Consider the following 7335-nt stretch of genomic DNA (forward strand, 5'->3'; position numbering starts at 1 on the left):
GGGAAGGGGAAGGGGAAGGGGAAGGGGAAGGGGAAGGGGAAAGGAAGGAGGGAGGGAAGGGGAAAGGAGGGAAGGAGGGAAGGAGGGAAGGAAGGAGGAAAGAAGAAAGAAAGAAAGAAAGAAAGAAAGAAAGAAAGAAAGAAAGAAAGAAAGAAAGAAAGAAGTTATTCTCCAGGTGTTAATGAAGACGGATGTAACCAGTACCCTGTACTCTCATATGAGAGGGTCTCCCCAATTAAACAGAATTTCCGACCCTACCGAATAACTAATTGAATTCAGATTTGCGCTTGATGTTCTATATAATATTTTACAAGTTAGCTCTCTTAAGGGAACATATTGATTGAAGGAGAAAACAGATGTTACGGAAGATGTTTTCAAGATCAGGGGAAAGAGAAGGATGTCTGGAAAGTTGAAAAGATTATGCAAGAGGGGTTTTTCTTGTTTTTGTTTTTTGACACCGGGAGCAAGCGAACCACTTGGGCTTCGTTCCCCCATTTCATCAAAAGGCTTATTTCCCCCTCTTTACATTCTGTTTGTGGTTTCTTCTCGCTAGTCCCATGTAACTGTTGCTGATTGTGTATTCCAGTGAGCACGTGCAGTAAGCAAGTCGTCCAGGGATCGCAACTGACATTGCAGCTCCACTTAGAAGAGTAAATGCAGATATGTTATCACTGACATAACCAGACAAGGTCTTTTAAAAAGTAAAGGTTTGCCCTGATGGACAAGCTCAATCCGTGCAAATTGCCACTTGGCCTACGTATAAATACCTTATTATCTGCAGAATGATAGAAGGAAGAAGAAATATTGCAGGCCAGCCACGGACACTGGCTGTCTTAATTAATTAATTAATTACTAAATTCAACTTGTTAGGCCACCCTTCCCTGCAAGCAGGGCTCAGTGCAGCTTACATCAAAACCAACACAATAATAATCCATTAAATATCATTAAAAACTACTAAACACTTTATATTAATCAAGCAATCTCCCTTATAAATAAAAGCCGAATGGTGGTGGCACTTCTCTAGAACATTCCACACGTTCCAAAATCAGTTCGCTCTCTGATCTGTCATTCAGAGGGTCTCCCTATCCACTGGCTGCTTTGCCTGAGTCCTGCCTCCAACATTCTAAACATTTTGCTGTTCCTCCCCCCCCCCCAAAGCCAGTCAGAACACAGAGGCTATTTGCATATGCAGCCTCATTGGCCTTTGCCTTGGAACACAGAGGTCATTTGCATATGCGACTTGATTGGCTTTTGCCTCTAACATTCTAAACAGTTTGCTCTTCTACCACCCTCCAAACCAACCATTCCCTTCTGGGGAACCATCATTGCCAATCTCCAGGTGAGGGCTGGAGATCACTCAGAATTACAACTGCTTTCCAGATGGCAGAGATCAGTTCCCCTGGAGAAAATGGTGGGCTCTGTATCCTTATATGCTGCTGAGGTGGCCCCCATGACAGCCAATGTGACGTAGACGTCAGGGCTTCAGAGCACGGGAGAGGCTGCAAGTGTGTGGGGCGTGGAAAGCTGAAGAGTGAGGGGAAAATAAAGGTAGGTTGATGATTGGCTGGGAAGGAGATAGGGTTGCCAACTCCAGGTGGGAAATTCCTGGAGATGTGAGGGATGGAGCCTGGAGAGGGTGAGGTTTCGATTTGGCTATGTTAAAGCCAAATAGCCCCCCCCCCAAGACAATCTAAGGCCAGGACAATGGCATGGTGCAGGGGGGAGAGGCTGAAGTTCTTTTTCTCCATGTGTGCTGCATTCCTGATTCAATGCACGCAACATGTATGTGGGAATTGAGGAGAACCCTCAACTCACATCTCAAGGTTACACATTACACAGGGTGGGGACCCTGGAGCCAACTGGCGCACTCTGTAATGTGTAAATTTCCAACAAGGAAATTCTTTTGTGTCAATGCAACACACTGCCATGGCATACCTACACACTGCAATAGTACCAGAATCATCAAAGCATGTGCAATTGTTTAACGTTTGGAAGGCAACATTTTAAGCAAACAATAGTAGATGTGATTGGGGGGGGGAATACTACTTTCATTCAGGTCTAGATGGATTAACCTCAGAGCTACTCGAAACTTATTATACATATTGTATTACTATGGAAATGACTGATATCAAGAAAGCGGAAAGACAAAAACAGCATTATAGAAAAATGCAGGAAAGAATGTTCTTTTCTTGTGAGGGAGGGAAGAAAGAGAGAAACCTCAAAGGCAACTTGGACCGTTTCATTGTCACAAGGATGCCTTGTGAGAGGTTTCTAACAAGGGATGTGGAAGGAGAAAGCCATTGGAAGCACAATCCACTGGGGATACAAATATGGGAACCCAAGAAAATTTAATCAACAAGAAAAAGAAAACCAATGAGGGAAAAAACCCCGTAGATTCCAAAGAAAATAGAAGTTTAAACAATTCAGAGTAGTTACTTTTTTGGAAAGTAAAAGTTCAATGTGCCATTATGGTGACCCTGGAATTGGATTTTGGACTTTCACATGGCAATGTTGCCAATTAGGAACACTGTTGAATTTTGGAAAGGTTGGTGGCAGTTCTGAGGTGAATTTCCCCAAATCAGAAAATCTGATTTCAGTATGATGTGAGTCTTATACCTCTCTGAAGTTGCCCTCGGATCATAATTACTTGGCACAATGGAAACCACCCAAGCCTCCCCTCCCTTCAATTTTCTTCTCTTTTTCCTTTCTCAAACTTGACACGTTATAAGAGGAACCGATACAATATAACCTTCGGTACCAGAGAGGGCCCAGTTTTAATTCCCATTTTGCTCCGATGGGAAACTACGCTACAAATTGAGTTAAAACTACAAATCCCAGAATTCCAGGTGCCAGTGGAGGCTTCTGGGTATGCTCCACTGTGTTGCCAAGATTGCAACAGAAGCTAAAACTAGGTCCTTCCCTGTTCCCAGTCTTATCTGCTGCCTTGTTCTTCCCCTTCACAAGGTAAGTTCAGAAAAGGGGGCAGAGGAGGGATTCAGAGGACAGAGAAGGCTGGATAGCTCCCTGAAAGATCTCGAGGGGGTCTGGACTTTCCAAGCTTATGGAAAAGTCTGAGCTTGACTCAAGAATTGCCTGAAAAAAGCTCAGACAGACAAGAGACATTATGAATCAAGCAGAGTGGGTTTTATCCATTCCTACTGACATCTCAGGGGCCGCGGTGGCTCAGAGGTTAAGATGCTGAGCTGCAGACCAGAAGGTCTGTAGTTCGGCAGTTCGAAACCCAAGTGCCACGTAATGGAGTGAGCTCCCGTCTCTGGCCCCAGCTCCTGCCAACCTAGCAGTTCGAAAGCAAGAAATTGCAAGTAGATAAATAGGTACCGCTTCGGTGGGAAGGTAACAGCGTTCCGTGTACCTCGGTGTTTAGCCACACCTTTGGACAGTGCTGGCTCTTCGGCTTGGAAACGAAAATGAGCACCGCCCCCTAGAGTCGGATTCGACTAGTTTTCGAGCAAGGGAAACCTTTACCTTTATTGACATCTCAGTCTCAACTTGTGAATGTACCAATTAATGGACAAATTCAAGGGAAAAGGTTAACAGGGATATACAGAATTAAGACAAATTAATCCAAAATAAAATAATTTGGTATTCTAGCCAACCCACACCAAGGACCCTCAGTTCCAAGACAACAGCAATGACACGCCCAGTCCTTCAAATACCCTTTTCTTTCATCCTCATTTTTGATAATTTTTTGGCATGCATGGATAGGGTTATTCAACCCTGTGAGATAGGTTAGGCTGAGGGGATAGCCAGCCCAAGTTAACTAGCTCAGTGAACATCATAACCTTGAGTATGGGGATTCAACCTCAAGTCTCCCACTCCAACCACTACACCACCCCAGTGAGGAAGAAATGTTGCCATAGATGCTTGCCACTGGTTATGAGTTACTTGCATGCGCTCTGTCTTTCTTCACCGGGAAACCCAGTTCTGCCAATTTTTTAAAAAACAGCTTCTGAAGGGCTGGCATAGGGGGTTACATATCAGAAATCACCTGTCTCTGTGTTATGTGCTGTCAAATCACTTCCAACTTATTGTGACCCTATGAATTAATGACCTCTGAAATGTTCTAATTGTTAACAGCCTTGCTCAGATCTTGCAAACGGAGAATTCTTTGATTGAGTCAATCCATGGCATGCTGGGTGTTCTTCTTTTCCTACTGCCTTCAACTCTTCCTGGCATTACTGCCCTTTCCACCAAATTTTGTCTTCTCGTGATGTGATCAGATTCACTCTTCTAATTCATCTCATCCTTGCAAAGCCAACACTTCAGCTACACAGCTCGGGGCTCTTGTAGCAGGAACTCCTTTGCATATTAGGGGACACACCCCTAATGTAGCCAATCCTCCAAGAGCTTACAGAGCTCTTCTTACAGGGGATACTGTAAGCTCTTGGAGGATTGGCTACATTAGGGATTTGTTGCCTAATATGCAAAGGAGTTCCTGCTACAAAAAGAGCCCTGCGTAGGCTTATGGTGCCCTAATTCCCCATTCAACAGGAAAGAAAGAGGATCGCCATTTACATAAAGATTAAAAAAAGGTAAAGTCGAATCCGACTCTAGGGTTGCGGTGCTCATCTCCGTTTCAAAGCCGAAGAGCCAGCGCTGTCCGAAGACATTTCCGTGGTCATGTTGCCGGCATGACTAAACACCAAGGTGCATGGAACGCTGTTACCTTCCCACCGAAGTGGTACCTCTTTATCTACTTGCAATTTCTTGCTTTCGAACTGCTAGGTTGGCAGGAGCTGGAACTAGAGACGGGAGCTCACTCCGTCATGCGGCACACTCGGGTCGCGAACTGCTGAACTACCGACCTTCCACAGCCTGTAGTTCAGCGTCTTAACCACTTGAGCCACCGCAGCTCCTACATAAAGATAGCACAATGCAAAGGACAGCACAAACCCTGCCCACATGCCGTTATCCTTTTTCAGGTACTATTTCTTGCATGTTCCTCTTTTCAGTCAAGGAAGCTACTCAACCAGAAGGGCAGATGTGACACACCAACTGCTACTCGCAAAACTCTTTTGCGCTCACTGACAGTGTTTTGTTTTTCTTTTGTTCATTCAGGATTTCCACTCGCGCTTTCTCTTCCCCCCCCCCGCCTCTGATTTCGCCAATCCATTGTGCAGTCTGCTACTTCATCAGCTCCTGCCCCCAACGCCCTCACAACAGCTGTGGGCTTAATTATCAAAATAACATTTTAATAGTCTCATAACCGAACTCCCTTCAAAACATGCCAGCAGAGAGGCGGCAAAGGGTTCTTTTAACACCTTTCCGCTAAACTTACTAATAGGCTACATTTAGGTGATTAAGCTGTCCTGATGCTTCACCATTTACTGATGGAGCACCGTCCCTCCCGCCTGACACCGTGGCTTTCTGTCTCCTTTTCCCAGAGAGAGTCTTTAGCATGCAGCAAGAGTGCAGTGGTTGGAGTGCCCACGCGATGGGCCTCAGAGAAAAGCAGACCAGGAAAATTATTGGGGAAGTATCATCTCTGCTTCTCATTATTTAAGGAAGAAGTAATGAATTCCCTGGAAGGCCAGATAATGAAACTGAAGCTCAAATACTTTGGCCACCCAATGAGAAGGGAGCCCTCACTGGAGAAGACCCTGATGCTGGGAAAGACTGAAGGTCAAAGAAGACGGGGACGGCAAAGGATGAGATGGTTAGACAGTGTCATAGATGCAACGAACATGAAGTTGAGCAAACCTCAGAGGACGGCGGAAGACCGGAAGGCCTGGCGTGATCTGGCCCATGGGGTCGCGAAGAGTCGGGCTCGACTATGCGACTGAACAACAACAACAATGAATTCCTCAGCACTCGACTGTATCTCCGAAGACGGGAAGAGCTAAGGGCATCCAGACAAATCCTTTATGTCAATGTTTTTAACGCTTTCTAAAACCAAAGATAACTTGCTTGAAACAGTGGGGTGGGGTGGGGGAGATTTAGAGCTAGCAAAATTAAACAAAAATAATGGTGTTCTACCACTCTGTCGGCTCAGGCTCCCCAGTTCCTAAGAGGGCACAAAGCGACAAGTGAAAATAAAGCACTCTCTGGTTCCTCGTATGATGTGCCCCGATTAGCGCTCTGCCTTCATGTCACAGCCGATGCATTACAAGGGACTTGGGAGGTGTGAAGACCGCCACATGTCCTTGATCCTTCTCCACCCTGGTTGCTAACAAAGTATAAGGAGCACATTAACAAGTCCGCGTTATCCATCATAAATTGCTGACTCAGGGTGCCTTCCCTCAGCCACTCAAAGAGGGGGTTATCCTCCTCCCACTACTCCAAATATCACCCCTACAGAGCTCACAGGTGTTTAGCCTCCGGCTCACACATTTTTGTCTCGGCTCAGGAAGGAGGGCTCCAGAACACACTAATTTATGCAGTAGCCAAATCACCTGCTCACAACTTTAATGCCAGTAGCTCACAAAGTAGAATTTTTGCTCACAGGACTCTACAGCTTAGAGGGAACATTGCCTCCCACTACTCCAAATATCACCCCTACAGAAAAAAAAAATGATGTGGCCATTTATCACCCAGTCTCTAATCTGCCCTTTCTGGGCAAGGGGATTGAGAGTAGTAGCCACCCAACTTCAGGTCATCTTGTGTTGACTAGAGACTATGCTAATTGGATCCAATACTAGCAATTGCCTGTTTTCTGGTTTCCTCCAAAGTCCCCCTGAGACAAAGTGAAAAACTCTAAACATATTCACGTTTTTAGGGTGCCATTAATAGTCAAACTGATCTTTTGCGTGATTTAACGAGAACACCTACTCCTCCCACTGCAACCTCAAAGCTAGGCTACTGTAAAATTCTCAGCGTGGGACTGCCACTGAAAACTGTTCAGAAGCTTCAGCTGGTGAGAAGACACAAATGAGAATGATTCGGTAGTTCTGGTTTTGGCTTACAGCGCAGCACCTGAAGCATGGTACATACAAGGTAGTAACTAATTAAAGGGGGGGGGACTGTAGACCAGCTTGTATTGGCAGGCACTGAGGTCAGAGGCAATTTCATCAAAGCAAATGTTTTTGTTACCATGGTGATTACTAGCAAGAAACTTGGATCATGACTTTTTGCTTGGGTAACAATTGTATTCTGAATAACTGTTCCTATTCATATATACGTTAGCAATTGGGTTTCTGGAGGAGGGCTGGTTCCTGTGGCCTTTCCACTGACGTTAAGCAGTTGGCTGCTAATTTATTTAGAAATGCTTATACCCTGCCTCTCCCCAAAGTTCAAGGCAGTTGTCATCTGAAAAAAAAAATCTTGAATGTATAATCCATGCATGAAATCCAAACAGAAGAGGTGGGTACAGACTGT

At 45.1% G+C, this 7335-nt stretch overlaps 1 protein-coding gene across 1 annotated transcript in view; it reads right to left on the reverse strand.

Annotated features, from left to right (window-relative positions):
• The window catches only part of ZNF423 (zinc finger protein 423), a gene marked incomplete at its 3' end in the record, with an annotated part of 303352 nt that overhangs the window by 44493 nt on the left and 251524 nt on the right, over positions 1–7335 (reverse strand). The gene's annotated exons all lie outside the window — the stretch shown is intronic.

Source organism: Gekko japonicus, unplaced genomic scaffold (genome assembly GCF_001447785.1).
Source record: "Gekko japonicus isolate JY-2015 unplaced genomic scaffold, Gekko_japonicus_V1.1 scaffold111, whole genome shotgun sequence".
Taxonomy (NCBI): Eukaryota; Metazoa; Chordata; class Lepidosauria; order Squamata; family Gekkonidae; genus Gekko; species Gekko japonicus.